Source organism: Mustela lutreola, chromosome 10, assembly GCF_030435805.1.
Source record: "Mustela lutreola isolate mMusLut2 chromosome 10, mMusLut2.pri, whole genome shotgun sequence".
Taxonomy (NCBI): Eukaryota; Metazoa; Chordata; class Mammalia; order Carnivora; family Mustelidae; genus Mustela; species Mustela lutreola.
Window position 1 is genome coordinate 87,104,332 of NC_081299.1, and position 23,364 is coordinate 87,127,695.

The following is a 23,364-nucleotide window of genomic DNA, read 5'->3' on the forward strand; positions in this document are numbered from 1 at the left end:
ATGAAAATGAATATAAGTTCCCAAAGAAAAATGTTCTGAATGTTTGCTGTGGAGATTAAGGCAAATACTGTAATTTCATTAATGTTTTATTTCTCTACCTCTCTGGCTATTACTTCGCTGTCCTGTTTGTTAATTAATTAATTAATTAATTAATTTCTATTCATATTGGAGTTCCTCTAGCTTATACTGACCTGTCCCTTTTTTATCTGCTATACTCATTCTTTTGGGATCTAATACACATTCAGGATTTCAGTAACTACCTATATTCAAACTACTCACTAATTTGCATTTGCTTATATCTTTGAGCTCTAATCCAACTGTCTACTGATACCTATTTATAAGTGTCTTCCATGTATATATATGTAATTTATTTATTTATTCATTTATTTAAGAGTGAGAGCAAGCAAGAGAGAAAGCATGAGTGGTGGGGGAGGGGCAGAAGGAGAGGGAGAAGTAGGCTCCCCACTGAGAAAGAGCCTGGTGCAGGGCTTGATTCCAGGACTCTGGAATCATGACCTGAGCTGAAGGCAGACACTTAACCAATTGAACCATCCAGGCGCCCTGTTTTTGTTTTTGTTTTTTTATTTTAATGTCTTCCTTATTCTTTAAAGTCTGTAACAGTTTCCAGTTTAATTTTGACTAACACCCAAATACCATGACCTCTCTGGTTGTATTTGGTTTGCCTTCTACTTTCCTTAGAGTGAGGTCTAAGCTGGTGTATCAAAAAGACAAGAAATAGCTTAAGCAAGGTAGAAGTTTACTTCTCCCTTATGCAGCAGTCAAATGTTAGTTGTCCGGGGCTAGAGTGGTAGAAGTTTTGCTAATCACTTACACACAGCTTTCCTCTTTGGATCTGAGGTAGTTGCTAAAGGTCCTGCCTTATCATTTATACCATAGTCAGTAAGAAAGGGAAAATGGCAAGAGGACTAGAGAAGTACATACCATCCATTTTAAGGACATGGCCTGGGAGTGACATAACTTAGCAGAAAAAGAAGGTTCCTTGGGAACCCTGTTATAAAAGTTACACTAATGGAAGTTCAGTTTCCATTCCTATGCTAGACTATATTTTCCCATCCCAATACTTCTGAATAATAGTGCTGATCTAAGTAAGCCTAACTCTTTTTCCTTTACAGGTGTTTGGGTGGTTGCTGTGTGTCAGTCATTGTTCACAGTCCCCTTCCTTCAGCTCCCAGGATCTTCTTTTATTCTTTTCACCTTTTTTTTTTTTTTAAAGATTTTATTTATTTATTTATTTGACAGACAGAGATCGTAAGTAGGCAGAGAGGCAGGCAGAGAGAGAGAGGAGGAAGCAGGCTCCCTGCTGAGCAGAGCGCCCGATGTGGGGCTCGATCCCAGGACCCTGGGATCATCACCCGAGCCGAAGGCAGCGGTTTAACCACTGAGCCACCCAGGTGCCCCTCTTTTCAGCTTTTCATTGAAGTTAGTTGCCCGTTGCTCTTGGATGAAGCATGTTTGGAGGCCCCTAATTTGTGTGTTTCAAGTTTCAGGAAGTCAGCTAGCCAGCTGGTTTATTTTGTTCATTTAATAGTGGTTTCATGATGCCCTGACTGCAACAAGGTGGGAAGAGGCAACAAAACCAGAGGTTGTCATCCTGTCCAGGTATTACAAGCTTGCACACCGGAAAGGATGACATATGACTTTATGTGATTCCTTGTATTTTAAGAGTGTCTTAATTCTATGAGTTTATACCTTCTCTGTCTAACACAATATGTTAGACATTTCTGTCTACACAATATGTTTGGCACCAACTTCAGTGATCTTATGATTTTTATTCACAGTTACCTTACTCATAGATAGGAAAATATCACATCATAAATAATTATGTTTCAAGAGATTTCCAAGTCATTCAATTGGAATGCAGAGAACATAGCTTTCATAGAAACGATAATCTGAAAGAAGCTGAGGTTTTCTGACTAACACACAGTATCCTATTAAATCCACAACATAGCTAATATATAGCACTAATTTTAGTTCTGGGTCGGGGGCCATTGAGTAAAAGGAGCTTAATGAGAGGGAAGAAGACTTTCTCTCTGATTGTTAAGGAAAGAAAATGGCTTTAGAACTCCTTCCCCATTGGTATGTGTATCTGTGCTGTCATAAGGCTACTCTTTGGAAAAGACAGAAATAAAACTAACTCCTCCTGCACTACTGGGTCCTCCCGTTGCCTTCACATTAGCTGCTCCTCCTACTCAAATTGGTCCAAACTCTGAATAACTTCAGTCTGAAAGGGACAATGCTATATGATTGAATAAACTCCACTTATGGGTTAACAGAAAGCAATAGCTAACTCTGTAGCGTTCTTGGAGATAATTGTCGTTTTCAAAGGATGATGACTTCATCATGAATTTCTTGATTAGTAGAATTATAGTAAGGATAACATGGAAGTCAAGTGAAATCAGGAAGCAGAGATACTAGAAATGTAAACTGGCAACACTCCTGCCTGGGGCAGCCCCACTGGGACTTTCTCTGCATGTTTATTGCTTCTCCAGTCTCTCCTTCAAGGTTTACCGGTTCTCTGAGTTTTCCAGTTGCTCTTTTAGCAATGGCATTGGTGAACAAGAGGGAGCAGCCTTCATGTCGTAGGACTATTTTTGTTCTTGGCTTGTGAACTAGAGAAGCCATGTCTTATATTTCTCATTATTCTCATAAAGGGCCAAGCACCTTGACCTATTCAAAGAGGTACCCAATTAAAGGTTATGGAATAGTTTAGTCAAAGTACTTAAGATTTTTTCTTCATTTAAAGGATCCATTTCCTTTCTGACTTATTCAGACTTCAAAAATATGCAGCCAATTCTAACGTCTTCGATGGAATTTTCTATTTCTAGGTCCAGCAATCAGTAATGTCATCCATGAGCATAAATCTTTTTTGGATTTGCCTTCTTATTGATTTTATTCCCCTTTGAGCTGTTCCCCCCCCCCCCTCTACATAGAATATGCTGCATGAAAGTCTGGGAGGAGGGTGTCAGCTTCAGAATCATGGTGAAAAAAAGTGAGTCAGAGCCATGAAAAAATACTGGGAGTAGAATAAAGGAAGTGGTATTTCTAGATGGAGAATTAAATAAAAATGGGAGCTTCTTGGGACACCTGGGTGGCTCAGTCTGTTAAGCTTCAGAGTCTTGGTTTTAACTTAGGTCATGATCTCAGAGTCCCGAGATTGAGCCCCATCTCAGGCTCTGCACTCCTTGGGAAGTCTGCTTGGGATACTTTTCTCTGCCTCTCCCCTCTCCTCCATCCACACACATACTCTCTCTTAAATAAATAAATCTTTTAAAAAATGGGAGCTTCTTATCCCTCTTCCTAAATTAGCAAGGGAGGTCTGGGATTTTTGTGGACACCTGGGTTCACTCAGGGTCCCCTCATGTACCTTTCAGGCTAGAGGTTGCTGTTTCGTCACAACAGACTCTTCATATTTTCTTTCATTTTAACATTTTTCTTGGTATTTATTTTCTTACGGTATTACTATAACAAATATTTGGGGTAGGGGATGGGGAGAAGGGGGAGAAGATAATGTTTTATCTAAACACTATTCCCTACTAAAGAATTACTTCTTTCCTTTCTCTCTTCCATCTGTCGCTCCTGCTTTCCTCTCTCCTCTCTCTTCTTTCCCTTCTTAATAAACATTTACTGGTGTATCTGCTTCCTGTCAGGCATTTTGCCAGGCTCTGGGGATGTAAATAATGAACACAGGACACTGATTCATATCTTTAAGATTCTTACTTTCTCATGGGGAAGCAAGCACAAACATAGGAAGATTATAATAAAAATAGCTTTTGTAATGACTTTCCAAAATACAAAGGAAGAAAAGGAATTCCCCAAATTTTCTGCTAGAGTAAGATTCACACAGAGGACTAGTTTAAGTAGAAGCACAGGTAGGAATTTGCAAGGTAGAATAACTTGGGGAGGAGGATATTCCCATAAGAAGGAAAAACTTATGCATTTAAGTAGAAGATGGCACTGCATAAAATCTTGTTTTGAATTTTTAAGTACATTACTGCTAGGCATCATATGTGGGGTCGCTGAGTGATGGGAGATGAACAATGTATAACCAGATGATAAAAGTTGCATGCAAGAGAAGGAGTTTAGATTTTGTTCTGAGATAATGAAAATGTTTTCAAGGCTTTTGATTAAGATTCTGAAATAATTAACATTTTCAGCCATTGTCAGAAAGATTATGCTGAGAGCAGTGCTGAGGATGTACCGAGAAAATAGAGTGTTGGAGACAAGTAGGCATCAATTGTTCTGGTCCCGGTGAAAGGAAATGAGGTCCTGAGCTAGGGCAGCCACAGAAGAATTGGAGTGGCAGGGCAGATTTAAGTCAGATTAATAGTGCAGATATGAAAGGGATTGGTGATCACTTGAATGTGAGATTAGGGAGAAGGGGATTTGAGATAACTCATGCATTAGGATTTAGGAGGACCCTAGGCTTTTCTTTTCAACTGTATTCAGCCAAATGTGAAATGTGGAATGGCAATTTATCCTGAAATAGTTGTGAAGACTTCAGAATGCCAGAACCTCATTTTCAAGTCAGCCCCTCCCCCACCACACACTGTTTTGGTAAAATCATTTCCTTATTACTAATTAGAAAATAGCCACACTCATTGACACACCTCTGATGACCAGACTGCATTCTTTTTTTTTTTTTTTTTTTAAGATTTTATTTGAATTTTGACAGAGAGAGAGAGAGACAGCAAGAGAGAGAATACAAGGGGATAGGGAGAGGGAGAAGTAGGCATCCCGCTGAGCGGGAAGCCTGATTTGGGCTCAATCCCAGGACCATGGTATCATGACCTGAGCTGAAGGCAGATGCTTAACCAACTGAGCTACCTAGGTGTCCCTCCACACTGCATTCTTACTATTTTACAAAAAGAAAAAGTTTCAAAGTTCTGAAAACTTGAAGTAAACCAAAACAACTTCTATATTCAATTTAGATGTTTGTTGAATAAATGATTTAATTGAAGTATATAGTATTATTTTCAACATTAAAACTATATTTGAGGCCAAATCAGATCAGCCTTTAGCATGAGCAAGAGATGTCCAGGATGATGCTATAGTTCAGGAATAGAGCTAACAGAAACATCTTAATTTGGTCAGATCATTTTTTATTTTTATTTTTTAAATTTATTTTGAGGTAGGTTGTTAGGAGCATGAGAAATATTCCAAAGGGAAATAGAGGAATAGCTTTCTTTTATGTAATTTATATGCCAGTAGGATGAAATCTAATTTAGTTTTGTTTTAAGTATTTTAGGTGTGTGTTTTTGTGTGCATACACTGCGGATGTGTGTGTGTTCCTAAACTTGACTTTAAGATAAATTTTAAAAAGTCAACTGTTGAGTTCATAGTTCAGTAAATATTATTAAAATATTTTATTTGAGAGAGAGCATGAGAGAACTCACACACAGGTGGATATAAGTGAGGGGGTGGGCAGAGGAGGGGAGAGAAAGAGGGGAAAACGCCCCAAGCAGACTATGTATTGAGTTGAGCACAGAGCCTGATGCAGGACGAGATCCCATGACCCTCAGATCATGATCTGAGCCAAAACCAAGAGCCAGTCGCTTAACTGACAGTCACCCAGGTTACCCCTCAGAAAATATTTTTTAAATTGGATTTTTATCTCTGCATATCTATAACAATGTGGCATAACTGATATTTTTTAAGTTTATCATTCAGTTTGTTTCAAGTCCCTGACATTTAATTTTACTGCTTTCATAGTCCTTTGAAAAAGTAATGGTGATATGCAAGCTGGTGCAGCCACTCTGGAAAACAGCATGGAGATTCCTCAAAATGTTGAAAATAGAACTGCCCTATGACCCAGCAATTGCACTATTGGGTATTTACCCTAAAGATACAAATGTAGTGATCCAAAGGGACACATGCACCCGAATGTTTATAGGAGCAATGTCCACAATAGCCAAACTATGGAAAGAACCTAGATGTCCATCAACAGATGAATGGATCAAGAAGATGTGGTATATATACACAATGGAATACTATGCAGCCATCAAAAGAAATGAAATCTTGCCATTTGCAACAACATGGATGGAACTAGAGCGTATCATGCTTAGCGAAATAAGTCAAGCAGAGAAAGACAACTATCATATGATCTCCCTGATATGAGGAAGTGGTGATGCAACATGGAGGCTTAAGTGGGTAGAAGAAGAATAAATGAAACAAGATGGGATTGGGAGGGAGACAAACCATAAGTGACTCTTAATCTCACGAAACAAACTGAGGGTTGCCGGGGGGAGGGGGTTTGGGAGAAGGGGGTGGGATTATGGACATTGGGGAGGGTATGTGATTTGGTGAGTGCTGTGAAGTGTGTAAACCTGGTGATTCACAGACCTGTACCCCTGGGGATAAAAATATATGTTTATAAAAAATAAAAAATTAAAAAAAAAAAAAAAAGTAATGGTGATATGACACCTATTGTTCCTTGGGGAGGCTGGATGTTACTGTCCCACAGAGGACCATCCTGTGATATTTCTAGGAGGATATTTAAAACCTTTGTTTATATTGGAAATTGTGCCTTTTTAAATATCAGACATCTTTATGATAATATTGTAAGTTCGCTATTCTTCATGCACTTCAGTGGCAGAAATAGAAAACTAGTGCAATGATCTTGATATACAAAATGTATTTCTTTTTCCATTTAATGAATATTTTTTCCAGTGGATTATCTTATCCGGTTGAAAGGTTTATTATCTTTCATTGGGCAATTCTTTTTTTTTTTTTTTTTTTTTTAATTTTTTTTTTTTTTTTATAAACATATATTTTTATCCCCAGGGGTACAGGTCTGTGAATCACCAGGTTTACACACTTCACAGCACTCACCAAATCACATGCCCTCCCCAATGTCCATAATCCCAACCCCTTCTCCCAAACCCCCTCCCCCCGGCAACCCTCAGTTTGTTTTGTGAGATTAAGAGTCACTTATGGTTTGTCTCCCTCCCAATCCCATCTTGTTTCATTTATTCTTCTTCTACCCACTTAAGCCTCCATGTTGCATCACCACTTCCTCATATCAGGGAGATCATATGATAGTTGTCTATCTCTGCTTGACTTATTTCGCTAAGCATGATACGCTCTAGTTCCATCCATGTTGTTGCAAATGGCAAGATTTCATTTCTTTTGATGGCTGCATAGTATTCCATTGTGTATATATACCACATCTTCTTGATCCATTCATCTGTTGATGGACATCTAGGTTCTTTCCATAGTTTGGCTATTGTGGACATTGCTGCTATAAACATTCGGGTGCATGTGCCCCTTTGGATCACTACATTTGTATCTCGGAGCGCGGCCAGAGATCATTGGGCAATTCTTGAGATAGACTAAAGCCTACTGTTGGTCTGGTTGTTATTCTGGGGAACATTTTAGACATGACTGAATCCAACCTCTTTATTTTCTTATGAAGACGTTGAATTCCAGAGAGCTCATTGAAGGTATGCTGTTGAGTCAACACTGGTGACCCAGGACTAGAACTTCAGTGGTCTGGGCTGCTGTCCAGTACTTTTTGCTCTGTTGGTCCTTGATATGAAGGGTCTGCAACTGTTAGAAAGAGGAAGATCTACATTTTGTTTTATAAGATTAATTATTTTCTAAAATCATCTCTATGCTGAAAAGTTGAGATCCCTCTCACTTGGAGAGAACAAGCATTGCTTTACTGAATTTGGACTGTTTGTATCACAAAAAGTGAGTTTCTAGATGTATCAGTCTTAGTTCATGCAACAACCACTTACTGAGAAGCTACTTTGTGCCTCCTCTGGGGTGGTTGCAAAAATTAAAAACGTCAGATTTCATCTCATGACATTCATGAGGGAGTCTCACACATACCAAGTGACTCGAAAAATTAGGCTCTTTAAATGTTACAGCAAAAATAAAAACAAAGTTCTGTGGTTCCATGGAAGAAAAAGCAAATTCTTTCCAGGCAAAGTGAAACTGAAGGGTCAATAGGTTTTAAGAGTTAAAGAGTAGAAATATTGGTCTTCAAAGCAAAAAAAAAAAAAAAAAAAATCACAGAACGAAGAAATGGAAACTCTAATCTTTTGGTAGAGCTATGGCAGAAAGTGTCAAGGGACTAGAAAGAGAGAAGAGACTGTGTGGAGGATTCTACGTGGAATGCCACATTTTTTTCTGAAGAAAATTTAGGATTCTTGAAGGTTTCGGTAAGAGGAACAGATGGAAAATAAACTTGCTCTGACTTCATGTTTTCCCAGGGCTTTTGAAATCACGCAGCCTAAACTTTCTACTCTTACAAAAAAGATCACTACATTCTAAGGTTTGTTGTTCACTTGCCAAATTCCTTTCTGCTCAGCTTCAAGACCCAGTTCATGTCACAGTATACAGTATTTTCTTGACTCTCTGATAGTGCTTTTCATTTCTGTTAGCTCACACAGATTCTATACCACTAATAAAGGATTTAGTGCCTGGAACATGACAGGTGCTCAAAAAATATTTGACAAAATTAGCAATTATTGCTTAGATATTTTCACTTGCTGAGTCTAGGTTTTATGCTTCCTTGTCAATGACTAGTATTTTACTCATGGTTGTGAAGTAAATTAGTGCATGAATGCATGATTTCTAGGGTTTGGGGTATTTCTGTATAAAATATATTGCTTAAAATCAGTTTATTCATAGTTAACTAATTTTAGGAGCTGTAATGATACTGGAAATATTTTGGTGTCATTCCCCAGATCTCATGATTTTGGAGTTATGGAGATAATGCCTTAAAGATTCTGACACCTCAGTTGTCCCAATGGTACCCTTATTTTCTTTAGTTTTGGACATTGCATCAGTGTTGCTCCATCCATAATTTTATCTTTATGCCACTGTGGAGATGTTATAAACTTCCTCTTACCCATGTGGTAAGGACCTATAATGTCTTGTGACTTTATTATTGTGCTTCTGGTGCATTTTTTGATGCAGGGGTTCTGCTTTAATCTAACCCTGACAGGGTCAACTAATGCTACATAACTCTAACACTTCCTTATGCCTGTACTTTGACTCAGTCTTCTGACGGACAATTTGCAAATATATGTCATTTTGCTCTTTATTTATCTATTCTTTATTCAGTCTGTTCCACAACTAGACTGTAAGCCCCATGAACCAGGGACTCCCTTAACATCCTCTTGAAGCATGTTCTTTGAAACAAGATGGAGGGTGAATAAGAAATGAGAAATAACTCTATTTTTTCTACATGGTCCCTCATTCGTCCTTTCAAGAAGAGGAAATTCAGTAAAAGAGCTTCATGTCTTTGTTGTTTTTCATGTTGCTGATGCCCCTGCTGATGATGTCAGAAAGGCTCTTGCTCTGTCACCCCTACCGTGGAACTTGTCTACTGAGTTGATTATGAATCAACTCTAACTAATGGGGAGTCAGTATGAAGTTATCAATAGATGCTCCACATCGGGATGTACTTTACAGATTAAAGTACTTTACAGACAAAAGCATGTGATTCTCCCTGTTCCATAGAAGCAGATTATTTCAGTGATCTAAATTAACTCCATATCCATATTTCTTCCAGGCAGTTACTATTTGGAGACAATTATGTGTGCAAATGTAGATATTACCCCATAGTATTTGGATTAACATTTAAATTGGCACAGCAATGTAGTTACTTAGTCCCATGGCCAGAAAGTAGTTGTTAGGCTAAATCACATGTATGCTTTAAATTTTTAAAATGAATTTTAGCTTATTATTTGTGCACTGAGGTTTTTACCTGTATGGAACCATAAGGAACAGCCTTTGGACATTAAAATGTCCAAAAGGAAACACTTTTTAAAAAGTTTTATTTTGTTTTGTTTTTGAATTATGTCATTTTCCTATAGGTAGAGAAGTTCACAAAATAACTGAAATAATTTGCTTTGTTTCCTAAAGGAAACATTTTTTAAAAAGATTTTATTTATTTATTTGACAGAGAGAGATTACAAGTAGGCAGAGAGGCAGGCAGAGAGAGAGGAAGGGAAGCAGGCTCCTAGCTGAGCAGAGTACCCGATGCTGGGCTCCATCCCAGGACCCTGAAATCATGACCTGAGCTGAAGGCAGAGGCTTAACCCACTGAGCCACCCAGATGCCCCCTAAAAGAACCCTTTTTTAGGGGGTGGTTTTCTGATTTATATATAGCCAGTCTTCTCCCCCCCACCAAAAAAAAAAACTATCAATGTTTCTTGAGGATAAAAATAGCCCCATTTCAGTCAACAAAAAGCCATTTGGAACTGTAAGTGACTGTTGTCCCATTGTCACAGAAAAATGGAAACCACTTATTATTAATGCTTGTAACACAAATAACACAATGATTTCATTACAGATTGTTGTTTTCATACAGATGGAAATTATCAAAAAGAGATAATAAAAGTAAGAGAAAGGCAGCAGAATGTGACTCATTGCTTAGAAGATACACTCTTAAGGAAAAAAAATATTTAGGAGAACACAAGAAACAATGGGATATGCATATACAGAGAATTGTCAAAGGAGGCGAACACAATATATAACAATGACAGAAAGAGCATAAAAGAAAGCCATGTAGGAAGGAAAGTACAGGAGGAATGAGGAGCAAGATTAAAGAATTTGCTATAAGTTAACAAAAGAATAACTGTACTTTAGTGAACATTATTTCAATGGGGCATTTTAAGCTCTTTGAAAAAGTAATAAGACAAGACAGAAAAGGACAAATGATTAAGAGATAGAACTTCCCCAGACACTAGGTCACAATGTAATTTGTAATTAGTGATATGTGTTTGTTTAGATTTTTCATTAGTCTTTTAAGATAAATTTACCTAATATATAATTAGCTAATTTCCAATTACTTTGTTTTATGGTTAAATCCCACTTATGGAACTCTGACCTGGTATTATGTGCAGGAGAATTAAATGTGTCCAGGTGGATTGTAGTGACCATCTGGTCATTGGATGGATGCCCAGGAGTGGACAGACTCTACTGCTGATTGTTAGCTGCACCCACTCCTTTTCTACTCTGTGAAATGCTCAGATGGAGAGGGCTTACATAATGGGTAACCTAAAAAGAGGTTACACATATATGTGTGTATTTTATATTTTATGAGTTACACACATAAATGTACTAATACTAATAATATAATTAGCCATCAGGCTATAATTGGTAATAACATCTTTATTGTCCTTATCTTACTGTGTTTCAGATACTTCCAGGAAATATCTCATATACTTCCCCACACAATCTTATGAGATATGTTTCACTTTACCCTGGATTTATATATCAGTAAAATGGAGTTTGTAGAGATTAATTTCTCAAGGTTCCATGGCTAATAAGGAGAAACTCTTGATCAAATTCAATTCTATCTCATGAATTTTTAGCTACCATGCTATATTCTTTAAACTAAAAAAAAAAAAAAAAATGAAGGTTTTATTATATGTTGGACTCCAAGAAGGATAACTTTTCCATCCTTCCCCTATTTATTGAGGATCTTAAAATCCTTTATACATTTATAAATAGACCTACTTTGCCTAATGTAAAATACACTTTGTTAAGAACTATGTAATGAAGAAGAGGGAGCCATTGCAGTATATATCTCTATTTCATGGACAGTCTGGCCTTACATATTGGTATATTCAAACAACCTTCCCTGAGTTATTTGCTCTTAACAATGCTTTCAATAAAATTTGGGTAATAGTAAACAAGAAATTTTACTCTGTAAAAATTTCAATGTTAGGTATACAAACTATGTTTTAACAACTGTGTTAGTGGTAGAATTAACATCCTTTATTAAAATGGAAGAGTCCAAAATGATTGGTAACTAAATAATATTCAATTGGGAATTTTAATCAACCTTTTCCTCATTCTCAACATTCTCACTTTAAAAGTTCTCAGATGATCCAGGGACTGATTTTATTCTATTCTCACATCTTTAATGAATCTCCAAGTTGAGATATTTTATTTTGCTAAAAAGCTGGACCACGGTTAACTGAAATTTAGATCTGTGTGTATTTCTCTTTTTCATGAACACGGACTATGATTCTAGACAAACACCAAATGGACATGCTTACAAAAAAGAGCATAGAAAATTGGAACAAACTAAAATCACAGCATGTGGGGGGCCTGAATGAACATGTGCTTCGCAAAGATTTGTTGAAATGAGACACCATATATCCCCGCCCTGGAAGAGGCCTTAGGAGGCATTTGTTCAATTCTGTCTTACTTTCTGCAAAAGCATTTCAACACAACAAGCTTTGTTCAAGGGATGAGAGATGAGCTATAAATGAGTAAGGGTAGAACCTATAAAATTGCCTCCTTCCAGTCCTTGTTTGTTAATACTATGGGAAATCATTGGTTATTATCTTTTTTAAAAAATAATTACACTCGATTTATTCCCACAGACATAGCCTTTCCTATTTTGAAGGGTCTTTGTAAAATACTTTCTTTTTTTTTTCTTTTGTTCTAAATATTAACATGTTCACACCACTCCTTCAAAAGATAATCTTAAAAAAAAAAACAAAAACAAAACTTTATGAGAATGGTGCCAGAAGTAGGTAGAGTTTCTGAAAAGAATAGATATCTTTTATTTTTTCATAAGATATATTGGAAATCTTGTAAAATTGGATAAGGTGAACTGAATGAATAATGTCAGGTTACAGATCATTACATTAGTTAAGAAGTAGGACATACAGCACAAAGTTTTTGAACACTAATTACTGAAAAATAAGCTGCCATTCATTTAGCACTTACTAAATGCTAAGTAGCGGACTTGGTGTTTCAAAATGCTATTTAACCTTCATGTAGTCCCATGAGGGAGATATTATTTTCCCATAATACCAAGAAATACATGATTTAGACAGAAGTAACATGCTTCAAGGAAAGCACATAATTTCTTATAATTTCAATCAAGAATGTTATTTACTGCAATTTCCCATCATTTGGATCATATATTAACTATGATAGAGGTTAAAAATAGTGTTTTCTTTGCATAAAAGGAAAAAAAAGGCAGAAAAGCAAGGAAGGAAGGAAGGAAGCTTTTTTATTATAAACAGTTTTTTGATGGGTAATTTAAATCACCCGTGCTCATTTAATTGATAGGATAATTTGAAAGTGATCTCATCTATTTTTTCAATGAGTTCTAAAGCTTTCTATTAGGCAACAGTTCAAGTAAAATTTGTGGGACTAAGATTATTATGTGAATTGGAAATAATCAAGCTACATTTAAAATATTTTATAATTCATGCTGTTGATTTATATAATTTATGTAATAAGTTTTGATGGTTGAAGTTTTACTTTAGTAGTTGCCAGATGAAACTTCCCCTTCTTTACACACAAGCATACATATGCACAAATACATCAGCACGTTTTAATTTTTCTATTTCCGGATTTTTATTTCAACATCGTTATATTACCTTACAATTCCCTTTATTCTATTACAGTGTTAACTAATAGCAAGAAAATGAGAAGAATCTCACATGGATCTTTTTATTTTTTCTTTTGCTTGCTTTAGTCATATAAAATTAAACTTAACATTTTTCTTCTGTTATGTTTTTTGGATAATTAGAAAGACATTGTATAATAGATTAAAAGACATATGTGAGCCATGTCTCCTTTAGACATATGCTAGAGCAGAAATAAATTGCTGAATATAACAAACTACAAATTTCTTTGCATTAATGTAGTACATTGAAATAAGATTTTATTTTGGTCTCAGGATTTGTGAAAGAAACAAAAGTGAACCCAGTTTTCTTGTATGTGTTTTGTGGGACTATTACAATATGTTCTCATGGATGTGGGAAAATTGTTAATTGGATGACAGCCTCCATATCAGTCAGCAATACAACTTTCTTGTGTTGCTTCAAAAATGTTCCAAGGAAATTTTCAGGGCAGAGTTTTCGCCCAATAGGGTTAAAATATACAATCCCACTGGCTGTCAGCTGTGCCTGTCTTTCCTGGTTATACCATATCAACTTTGAAGACTCAGTGGTTGAGTCTTCCCTTGGGTGTGCTATGACATCTAAGATAAATCTGGCCCAAAGTGTGGGGGAAAGAAGTGATACATCTTTTCACTTTCTATAATACTCTGTGTTGAATGCCCTTCAACTAGTTTATGGCTTTGTACGTTTTCCACATCAAGAGAGATCTGAGCTTGCTAAACTTCTTCATAGACTCAGTGAAAAAAAATAACTAGTTCCTGGGGAAAACTCAGACTTGTCTTTCAATGTACATGAAAGATTCATTATCGATTTAATGCAGACAGCAACATGTGAGAAACTCACAATCAATCATTAGTGACATTCCCTCATGTCTACTCTCTTCTCTGAAAATTTCTTCACCTTTTTACTTTTATTGAAATCTCATTCTCCCCTGAGTAGACAGCTGCCTCTAAGGCACTCCCAAGCCCTTTGCCACACTTCTCTATCACAGCCTGCCAGTGGAAAAGCTGTCCTTTTTGCTCCTAATTGCAGTTTTCAGGGCATTATTCTTTTCTTCTTTCTACCAGTAACCCATCATCACTCTCAGCTGATGACCATGCTTTCTATTTCACTGAGAAGATGAAAGCAATGACAAGAGAGCTTCCATGTGTCTGCACTCCCCTATCTAAGCCACAAAGAACATTAGTACACATACTTTGTCTTCCCACCTGTTCCCATAGAAGAATTCTCTGTGATCCTATTTAAAACCATTCATGATTATTTGTGATTATTATCAGCATTACAACGTGGTGTTATTTCTTCCATTTTAGACTCAACAAAACCAAGCATGTCTGATACCATATCCTCCTCTAGGTTTACCCCATTTCTCTTCTCTTCATGGCAGAACTCCTCAGAAGTCTTATTTATATTTTTTTAATCTATAATTCTTCCTTTATGCTTTATTAAACCCATTAAGATGAGGACTTGTCACCATCAGTGTACTGAATCCATTTATCAATCTCACTAGCGATTCCCTTTCTAAAGACGATTCATTTTCGATTTTCATATTACTTGTTCCAGTTGGAGCGTATGAAAATTTAATCATATTTTTCTCCTTGAGACATTTCATTCACATTATTTTCAGGACACTATCTTCTCCAACTTTTCTCCTGTTTCATAAATTCTCAGTCTCTATTATTAGTTTTCCGTCAGCGTTTTTGCCTTTCAATATTTGAGACTTAATTAGTGTTCAGGCCACTTCTCTCACCTATCCCCTCCAGTTTTATGGGCTTGAGTACTATCTATGTATTAATGATTCTCAAAATGATACATGTAGTTCAGACCTCTCCACTGAGCTCTAAACACCAACTGCCTACTCAAAAACAACACTTAGGTATCTAATTGACATTTTTTCCATTTTATTTTATTTTTTTCAGTGTTCCAAATTCATTGTTTATGCAGTACTCCCAGTGTTCCATGCAATACGTGCCCTCCATAATACCCACCACCAGCCTCACCCAACCCCATATCCCCCTCCCTTCCAAAGCCCTCAGTTTATGGACTCTGAGAATCTAATATGCATTTCAGACTTAGCAACTCTAACATATAACTTCTGATCTCTTCTCCCAGTGGGTTTTGTATCTTGAGAGACTTATTTTTTCCCAAGTGCTCAAGCCAAAAAACTTCCATTGCCAATTTTCAACTCATTGAATAAATTTTGTTAGCTACCACCACTAATTCAATTTTTTATACCACCTGGTCTCTCTTCTTCCCTTATCACCAGAAGTAAAATAACATGTCACATCCGTGCTCAAAACACACAAGTATCTTCCCATCCCACAGACTCCTTCAAACCACTTAGAGGAATCCACGTGATCTTTCCCCTGCTAAACTGCTGATCTCAATTCCTGTTAGTTTCCTTTTTGTTCATTTCCCTTGCTCACTAGCCTCCTTGCCTTTTCTCAAACCTGCCACTTGTATGCTTTTGCTTTTCTGAATTTGTACTTAAAATTTTTTTTTGTTGTTGTTCTTGGAACTCTTTTCTTCCAGATATCTCCATGGCTCACTCCTTCACCTTCATGTCTCAGCTCAAGTATTGGGTTTATTGTGGGACCTATTTTGTCCCACGACTGTGGGACCTTACAACATGTCTCTGCCTCTTACTTACTCTTCTTTGTTTTATTTTCCTTCCACATAGTGTGTTATCATGTGACCTACAATTTGCTTGTTTGTTATTTTAGTTAGATTTTAAGCATTATGAGGGCAGAGACTTTTATTTCATTGGTCACTCCTGTATCCTTAGATTCCAAGGAACACTAGGTGTGTGGCAGACATTCTAAAAATCATTGAAAATCTTCCAGCATAAGTCCCTGGTGATGCAAATGTCATGTTATTGGCGTCTGGCTCCAAACTTCAAGAGCAGGCTTACCCTAGCCATTTGGTATTTTGTTGCAACGTGGCAACCAGTTTTACATTTTTTTGAAATTTTCTTCTCCAACTTTTACATTATGATGGGGTTTTATTGTGGTTTTTTTTTTTTTTTGAATGAATACAAAAAAAGAGAAAGGAATAAAATAAGAAGGAAGGAAGGAAAACAAAAAATAAAGATGAAAGAAATTCCAAGATAAAAAACCTTTGGTGAGTGCTGTGAAGTATGTAAACCTGGTGATTCACAGACCTGTACCCCTGGGGATAAAAATATATGTTTATAAAAAATAAAAAAATTTAAAAAAAATAATAATTAAAATTTAAAATTAAAAAAAAAAAAAAAAAAAAACCTTTGCATAGTGAAAAAACCTGGTCAATAGGATTTGAATTCAGTATGCAACCTGACTAATGGTTTTAGGTGATGTCCAATTGCAAGCCAATTTGACCAAGCCAGAATCATCTTATAACTAGATCAGAATATAGTAGAAGATCATTTGTGTGTGGGACTATCTTGGCAACAGACTTGTTCTAAGAAGATTTATCATAGTTTTAATTATCTTGTAAGAATAATTTTCATGTATGATGGTGGTGATGTAGTCCACAGTGTGCAAGGAATCTTCATTCACAGTTCACAGGGGAGCTTAATCAGTATGATATGGATTAGGCAGGGAAAGACAATCACCATGAAGTCATAGAGATGTTGGGGTAAAATGTGTTGGGGTTCTTCTCAGTAACTTAACGTTTTGAGGATTAAAATAGGTAGCTAGAGATGAGATTGGATAGAAAGAGATAAAATAGAGACGCCTAGATATATAACATTTTTAATGTTATTTTTTAATGTTATTATGTTAAGTAATTTTATGTGTCAAATTGACTAAACCATGGTGTGCCCAGATATTTGGTCAAGCATTACCTTGAATGTCTCTGTGACAGTGTTTCTGGATGACAGTTGAAAACCGGTATACTAAGTAAAGCAGATTCCTCTCCTTAATGTAGGTGGGCCTCACCCAAACAGTTGGCATCCTGAATAGAAATAAAGGACTTAGTAAAAGAAAATTTCTGCCTAACTGCCTTTGAGTTGGGACATTGATTTTTTCCCCCTATCTTTGAACTCCAAAGGAAACATTGGCTCTTTCTAGGTCTTGAGCATATAGGCTTTTGGATTGGATTGACACCATGGGCTTTTCTGGGTCTTTCCTTGGCTGACTGCTGGTCTGGGGAAATATCCATTGTGTGAGCCAATTCCTCATCATCAATATTTTTATATATTATGTATGATATATATTCATATATATATATAGGCACATGAGTGCACTCACACGCATGTGCACACACACACACACACACATACACACACCCCTACACATCCTGTTGATTTTGTTTCTTTGTATAACTCTAACTACAGTAATACAACTACATTGTGTTTTATTTCTTTGTTTTGGGTTAAGGTAATTAAAGGCTAGAAATATGTTTAAATCCGGTATAGGTCAAATCTCGGACACTTTAGGTAATCATTTTCTACCATTTTAATGCTACCAATAGCTCTCTTTTTCATTAACTTCACCTACTTCTCATAAAATTAGTAGTAGAAGAACTCAAGTCCTGTTGAAAGTTCTAAAGTATTTCACATGCTTTTTTATATCTCTGTGACTTCATATGAGTTGCTTTTTAATGAAAGCCCCTTTCTTTCTTCATTGTCTTGCTGATCTTCCTTTAAGCATCACTCCCCCCAGGAAATTTTTTCTTATGCCTAGCCTGCTGTAGATGTTCCTCTATCCCTGACTTGTGTCAGATGCAAGTATCTGTTATAGGACATAGGTAGTACTATAATTATTAATATACCTGATTGAGTTCTCTGGTAGAAAACATTAAGGGCTTTTTGAGAGTAGTAACTATATACCTTTTAAAAATTATTTTATCTCCAATTCCTACAATATTGCCAGGCATGAGTGTTTGTTGAAAATTTATCCTAATATGAATATAATATAAATATAACATGTATTAATTAAGATAATTGAGAGTAATTAATTTCTAGACTAATTATTTTCTTCACTTTGTATTTTTTTCTAAAGCTAAAACCAAATCCCAATTATTTAAAATTAAATAAGCAAATTCAACAACACAATTTTCTTCTTCAACTGCACACTTGCTTATACGTTGTGGAATATCATTAAACAATCATCATGTTTGACCATGCCTTTATTGTGTAACATGCATTGGTTCTCTAAACAAAATTGCTTTCATCTAAAGACATACAAGTGCCTTTGTTAAATCAAATTTGACTGATGAAAACAAGGAGCTGCCTTCATCATTTTACTAAATCATAAGTAGACAATTTATTTGTGATTTCACTATAGATGACAAATCCAAAGAATGTGGCATCAAATGCTTTTAAGATCCTGGGTTGGCAAAGAAATGAAATGACAACCACTTAATTCTTAGATTGAGAGTGAGATTCTATAGGCAGATTTTACCTAACAACAACTGAAAGACTCACTTGTATCTTATAAATGTCAGCTAGGGAAAGTGGTTATCTATCATGTAATTAAATTAAGGTTATGAATAATCTAATTAGTCTTCTTTTTAAATAATTTTTCATTTCTATATTATCTAACTTTATTTTTTATAACTCCCTATAATTTTACATCTATTGTTTCTCTAATGTTAATATTCACAAGCACAGACTGTAGCGTTATTTGGCTGACTTATGTTTCATGCTTATGTAGTAATTACTGTCATCTAGAATCATGTATTAGTTTCCTATCGCTGCTATAAGGCATTACCCTAAACTTAGTGGTTTAAAACAACACAAGTTTGGTGTCCTACAGTTCTAGAGAACAGAGATATGAAGTTCTCTGAGGTTAAAACTGAAGTGTTAACAAGGCTGTATTCCTTGCTGGAGTCTGTAGAGAGGCATCCATTTTCTTGGCTGTCCAGTTTCTAGAGGCAGCCCACATTCCTTGGCTTTTGGCCCCTTCTTCCATCTTTAAAGTGACTCCCTCCAGTCTCTGTTCTGTAATCCTCTCTCCTTTTTCTGATTCTAAGCATCCAGCCATCCTCTTATAAGGTCCTTTTTATTACATTGGGTCCATCAGAAAATTTAAGAATGTTCCCATCTCAGAATTTTTAATTTAGTCACATTTGGCCAAGTAAGGTAACAAACATATTCACAGTTTCTGGGGATTAGGATGTGAACATCATTGGGGAGGACATTATTCTGTCTACCACTGTCCATATGCATTTTTTGTACTGTTTTTAGACAAATAATGAATCATAATTCAGTAGCAGAAAATATCACTGGAAGTCATAACTTAATTTAAAAAGAAACTTTGTAATTATTTTTTTATTAAAAATAATCCAGTCTCTTGACTATTGTCCCTGAATACTGTCCCACTCCCCAATAATAAAAACATATGGATAGAAGCTTGCTAACGATTCTTCAGTTATGTCATAGAGGTTATTCCTTTATGCAAAAATAAAATAGGTGGTCTCTCTATTTCTTGTAACCCTTAGAGTCTCTTAACTACTGTCAGATAAAGAAACACAATGTCCTTCACTCATTTGTTTTTCACTGAATCTTCAAAAGCTAATAACAAAGAAGGATACAAAATAAAGATTAATGTTGAGATGTGAAATGAGCTTATATATTTTACACTTATTTTGGTGTCACTATGTATATGACTAAATAACCATGATTTTCTTGATGACAGATGATATTAACTTTGATTTTCAGAAGTAAAGTAAAAGAGACCTAGGTTTTACTCTTAATTTTAAAAATTTGAGAGTCTATGAGCAGAAGGAAGGATGGAAGAATGATGAGCTACATTTATGAGATATGGCTGTGTCCCATTTTAGGAGGGTCTACCCATAAAAAAAGAGCATTTTGCTCAGCATCTTCATTTAGTACATGAGGAAATGGTAACCAAAAAAAATTAATGAGTTGTCCAAAGCTATATAACTAGACAGTTGTAAAACTGGTATTAGGCCCCAGCTTTTTAAATTCCTAATTTAGTACACTGTCTATAACACTGTGAACTTTTCAATTTCCTGATTATTATGTACCTTGCTTTGATTTGGTTCTTCTCTTCTTTATTTTCATTTTATATGTTAAATTAGTATTAATTATGTTGAGTCCCCTGAGGGGTATCTTTTCCAAAAGAAACGATTACAAATGGACAAAATACAATCACCTTTCTATTGCCTCTCTCTTTGCAAAGGTAAGCTGCAAGAAAGAAAAAGGAAATAAGGATGTTTTCATTGCTTTTTCCTCCCATTTCTTTTTACTTAGATATATAAAGATGAACTGAACTCAATTAGAGACTTTATTCTAAAAGTGAATGCCAACAGTAAGAAAATGGTAACCAGTTCTCATATTAATGAATGCAATCATTCTGTGTGGGGGTGCAGTAAACCACTTGAAATAACTCAAACGCATGTTGGCAGATGCACATACCATCTGTAAAAGCCTCAGTCTACGCTAGTGTGTAAACAAATACTCCTCCCCTCCCAACCCTTCTTTTCTTTTAGCTATATGAGTGTATCCACCTCTTTGCCACATATAAGCTCATTTATAGTTTCATCATTTCTTACAGTCTTATTCCATTCTAAATATTTAGAGTTGGAGTTTTTCATTGCTTTAACTGACAGGAAAGTCTTGATGCTTTGGAACAAATAAGGGCACCATGTGTAAATCATTGATTGATCCCATCTACTTGACTCCTTCCTCTCACATATCTTATGCCCAGTTTTGAGTTATATTACAATAGCTACTTTTTTGGCATGAGCTTCATAAGTCTCTCTACATTTCCTCCTGCTTATCCTTAGAGGGCTTTAAGGTATATGCAATCAAACTGGAGTTATTTTATTCTCTGACTTTGTCTAGCCTTCAGCTTTCTGTAAAGAGTAGAATATATCTGTAGCACAATATAAATAATAAATGGTAAGTATAATCAAAAGTCTTCAGTGGGTCTTGAGCCAGATAATATTTCTGTTTATTTAGTACTATAGTGATATGCACTAAGATATAGTTATCATGCCACAAAATGTATGTAGGTGTAAAAATACTTACCATGGGTACTAATTCCAGATAAACAATTCCTTAAGCATCCATAGACATAGATCATTCCCAGAACTGTTATTGTTTTTGTTAAGTTAATATTTCACCCATGACATTTTGGTGCAGTGAATCAACATTTCCAATACTGATTCTCTATTTGAAGAAATCCTGCCATCTGAAATTGGTCCCTCTAGTAATGCTATTTAAATCGTCATGGGATAATGCTTCTTAATCACCTTCAACTTAGTTGGAAAAATAAAAAAGATCATCTATTCAATTTATGCACTCCCTTTGGGGTTATCTAGGTAGCTGTTTGTTTGTGCTGTTAGGACAATTTATTACTGACATTTCTTTCCAAAGCATTTGAGCCTACAAAGTTAATCATGAAAATATTGAATTTTCTGATGATATTTAGAAGTTAAAATTCAGATGATTTTTTTTCTATTTTTAAAGATTTTATTTATTTACTTGAGAGAGAGAGATAGCAAGAGAGAGAGCATACAGGCAGCCAGGAGGGGGAGAATCAGGCTCCCCTCTGATCTGGGAGCCTAACATGGGGCTCAATCCCAGGACCCTGGGACCATGACCTGAGCTGAAGACAGACGCTTAACAACTAAGACACCCAGGCACCCCTCAGATGTTTTAATTTTACTCTACCTATATTTTCTCTTAATCATTTAATATTGTTCTGTATCATGGTGTTGTGCTCATTTAGTAATGTAGTACAAATATAGAGGCAATATTACTTTTCTTTATATGGTACTATTATAAGAACATGTAGTAAGAGAATAATTTTAAGAGAATATCTTATATTCTTAAAAAAAATAATGGAGTCCCTACAAAGAGATGGAGAAATATCAATAATATACTAATTTATCAGATAAGGCTAAGACATTACATAAAATAAAGTAGTCAAGACGTGGGTACACATTGCTCTCTTCAGACTTATAAACCTATGCAAATAAAATGCATGCTTATACACACACCAAGAAATAAGAGGACATGCTAACATTACTACCAAATATCAGGAAACACAGCAGGTAATTCTTAAGAGTATTAAGGTGGTTGTACCCCAGAGAGCTATGAAAAGTCAAAAATAGCACTAAAGATGGTAAGGTAGGACAGGAAATTAGTTAAAAATTTAAAAAGACATAATCTTGCAGCATCCTTTAAGATAAATAACCAGATACAAGAGGTCTAAGCCCTTGAAAAGATTCTTAAAATTTACTTTGCTGCCCCTAATATCTTTTCTAGTGGGAGCGTGGACCCTAAACACCTATTATATTTAACCCAGGATTTTGAGTTCTTTTAGTGTTCCTTGACTTATTTTTTTCTTCGTCTATAAATTTCTTCATTCAACAAATACTTGTTAAGTATTTTACCTGAATAGATACTATGCTAGTCACTAAATGGGAAAAGATAAGATAATGACTAAGACAGGGTCTGCCCTCAGTTACCTTACAATTTATTCAGGGAGACATAATACACTAAATAACCAACTGGGGTGGGGAGTAGAAAGTGTACTAAAAGTGATTAGGAATAGAGTGCAATAGAGGAGAGCAAATTTGGGGGGAAAAGAAATCCAACTCAGTCTGTGTTCACTGAACACCTATTCTATTTCAGAGACAGTGTAGTGGCTATAAATGCAAAGATGAATAAAACATGATTCTTTTCTTTTAGGAGTTCTTAGTTTATCAGGATTACCTCTTCCTCTGGGGTTTGAGGAGTGTTAGGGAAGGATGTATGGAAGAAGTGACATTTGAGTTGCATCTTAAAATATAGGTAAAATTTTGACATATGGAGATGAGGGAAAGAGCTTTCCAAAGAGAGGCGAAAGGAGGAACACAACAGCATCTGTGATCCTCTTTCTGAACTTATTTTTATTCTCCTGAAGGCTTGTTATAAGAATGACGGAAGGTATAGCCTTATAATATATACTTTAGAACACTTGTTTTTAAATTAAATCTTTTTAATTCCAAGAATATTTTTGAATATTTT

General features: G+C 35.7%; 1 protein-coding gene across 2 annotated transcripts in view; it reads right to left on the minus strand.

Moving 5' to 3' along the window:
• The window catches only part of OLFM3 (olfactomedin 3), a 196,135-nt gene that overhangs the window by 164,199 nt on the left and 8,572 nt on the right, over nucleotides 1-23,364 (minus strand). The window lies entirely within an intron of this gene.